Genomic DNA, 3,184 nt, shown 5'->3' on the forward strand with positions numbered 1-3,184 from the left:
CACACACACACACACACACACACACACACACACACACACACTCAGGAGCATCACGCCCCACCACCGTATTTCCTGACCAGCTTAAGTTTTATTGGTATCTGCTTCACATATCATAGGATTCCTGGTTGCACAGTGGTTATACATCGGGCTGCTAACCACAAAATCAGCAGTTCGAAGCCAGCAGCCACTCTGTGGGTGAAAGATGAGGCTTTCTGCTCACATAAAGAGTTGGAGTCTCAGAAAGGCACAGAGGCAGGTGCCGTAAGCTTGAAGGCAGTGAGTCTGGATTTGGTTTTCACATACCACACAATGTTATCATTCAACCATATTCAGAAAATGTGTGCGATTGTCACCCAATTTCAGAATTTATTGTGGGTCCCCACATCCCCGCATCTGCCCAGACATGTCCCTAGGCAGTTACCAACCCAGTTACTGCCTCTATAGACCTTGTACCCTGGCTTTTATGCACAGAAAATCATATGAAACACAAACAGGAAACAAGCAAACAAGCAAAGAACTTCAACAACAACGACTAAATGAAATACAGAAAACCCTCCACTGCAAAGAAAATATTAAAAACGGAAACAACTTTAAAATGGGTCAAAGGGGCAATCAAATGAGATGGTATTACATTTTCACCTAGCTACATCTGCCATCGTGGACTTTGCAATGCTCTCTGCCTGACAGGAAGGCTGTTGACATCCCTTGACTGGTCAGAGGCGTCACTCATGCATGAATACTGCAAACGGATTTGGGGCTTCCACTCTCGTCCACCACGTTTTGTAAACTAGGCGTTCACAATATGAGCTCTGATACTGTTCCCTGCGTTAGGGATGGATTTTATTACTCACAGTCCTTGGATCACACAGGCTGATGTGCACTTACTTGATACCTATGTTAGTCTGGGTAGACTAGAGAAACAAATCCATAGACACACATATGTATGTGCATATATATATGTATGTATATGTGTATACATACACACACACATATATATAGCAATTATACATTAAGAAAACATCCCCCGCCCCCCAAAAAAAGAAAAAGGAAACATCCCAATCCAGTCCAGTCCAAGGTCATAAGTCCAATATTAGCCCATATGTCCGACAGCAGTCTATAAAGTCCTCTTCAGACTCACAAAACACATGCAATGATGCCGAACGTAGAAGATCACAGGCCAGTGGGTGGAAAGTCTTTGGTGGTAGAAGCATCTCAGTGCTGGCAGGGGTCTCTGCGTGGCCATTCCAGTTCCCAGGGCTGCATCAGGGTAGATCCATGTGTTATCTCCTCAGGGATGCCTCGCAGGAAGTCAGCCTTGTCAGTAGAGAGTCTCTAAAGGAGTGATTCAAGAGAGAAATAGTGTCTCCTACTTCCAAGAAGGAAGTACCAGATTTCCCAGAATTCTCAGGGGAAGGCCATGCCCACACAGAAGTCTCATTGGCTATCTCCAGACTGACAGCCTAGACTCTACCCCTACACTCTTAATCCTTAAATTGACACCAGATTAGGTGACCACCACAATGTCTCACTTGGAGGCTGTTTGAAGACAGATCAACTATGTTTTTTAAACCAGCCCTGACTTGTAGTAACAACAGAACAAATGTTTTCTGGTCCTGCACCATATTCATTGTCTTAGGCTGGGTTCTCCAGGGAAGCAAAACCAGTAAAGCTAAAATAAGCATATATATATATATATATATCTGCATATATATAAACCCATGTGTGTGTGTATATATATATATATATATATATATATATATCTGCATATGTATAAATCCATGCCAAGGAAATGACTCACACAGTTGTAGAAGCAGACAAGTCCAAGTCTGTGGGTCAGAGTAGCTTGGACATTCCTCCTGACTGGAGTAGCTGAGGGGACGAATGACACCAGACCAGGCTCATGGCAATGAATGGCAAATAAATCTAGGATGAGCAGGCCAGGTGGCAGGCTGCTGATGACTCTCGGGGTCCGGAGACAATATGGCAGACCCTTGGTTCAAGTCTGAAGAATCAGAGGTTGATGAACCAGATGTATAATCCAAACTGAGCAAGAATCAAGTAAACTTCCCCACGGTGTCCACTTAGGAGGGTGCAGGCCACCCCCCACAGAAACATCCTGTCAATTCATCAGCTCAGGGCTGCTCTCTGCAGGTGTTCATTCCCACACTCATCTTCATATAACTGATTGGCTGCTCATAGCAGATTCCATGATGCAAGTGATCACACTGTGTTAGATCACATCGTGGCAGATTACTAGGTCTTCACTATCAAACCACGTAGAACAATGGCCTAGACAAGGTGACACAAAGCCTATCACACTCAAAATCATCGCTCTCTTACTTCTCAAATAGGGTGGATTTCCCTGATTCCCTGCCCAGTGTGATGTTCTCCTCCAGGGGTAGCCAGATGGTGAGAAGCAGCAGCAGCAGAGCCAGGAGGTCGTCTGAGAGGACAAGGCAGGCCTCCCGGCCCCTGGAGCGAGAGAGGGGAGCACCTTCAGGCTGGAGGCTTGCTGGCAGAGTGGGGTGCTTCTGGGCACTTACTGGTGAAGCTAAAGAGCCATGTTACACTTGCCTGGGCTGAGAAAAGACTGACCTGACTGAAGAATTGTATCCTAATTTGTTCCAGATCCTGAACTGTAACAGGTTGTTTCTGTCATAATTGTGAGTATTGTCTGAGATTGTGTGGCCATTGGCATGGCTTTTTAAGCCCAGCAGAGCCAAGGAGAGTGCTGGTGTCAGAATCGGTGACAAAGTTGGCCTGGTGAGGCCTCACAGGAATCAGCCAAAAGCTGATACTGAGAAGACTCTCTCCCTTCCACCACCCTATTCTTACAAGGGCAGACCCCTCATCCGGGTCGGGCCTATCACCTCCCAGGCTGAAAACAGGCCAAAAGGTCTATGGCAACGACCCCACCAGCCTGGTACAGAGAGATCAACCTCAGGGTGGGGGCACAGGGAGACCTTACACTAGGGTGCAGGTGACACGGTCTGGTTCAGCACCCTTCATGGGCCCCAACTCTGCTCTTCCCCAAACAGCAGGTGACGTGCTCTCACCTTGCTATGTCTGCATCCTTGGCTCCACGCCAGCTCAGAGCACCTGGTACCATGCTGACTCCCTGTGGCTTTGGTCCATGAGGTCAAGGAATGTCCAGGAGCTTCTGTGGCTGGCGGAACCAGGCAGG

The 3,184-nt window shown here is 47.1% G+C and overlaps 1 long non-coding RNA gene across 1 annotated transcript in view; it reads left to right on the top strand.

The window, feature by feature from the left end:
• The window catches only part of LOC123522184, a 3,073-nt gene extending 412 nt beyond the window's left edge, over nt 1–2,661 (top strand). Inside the window, exon 2 of the long non-coding RNA XR_006680465.1 lies at nt 2,352–2,661. This is a non-coding gene — a long non-coding RNA (uncharacterized LOC123522184). The remainder of the gene's footprint in view (nt 1–2,351) is intronic.
• The last annotated feature ends 523 nt before the right edge of the window (nt 2,662–3,184 follow it).

Source organism: Echinops telfairi, unplaced genomic scaffold (genome assembly GCF_000313985.2).
Source record: "Echinops telfairi isolate 266 unplaced genomic scaffold, ASM31398v2 ScPeMD7_3533;HRSCAF=4204_0, whole genome shotgun sequence".
In the NCBI taxonomy this organism is placed as follows: domain Eukaryota; kingdom Metazoa; phylum Chordata; class Mammalia; order Afrosoricida; family Tenrecidae; genus Echinops; species Echinops telfairi.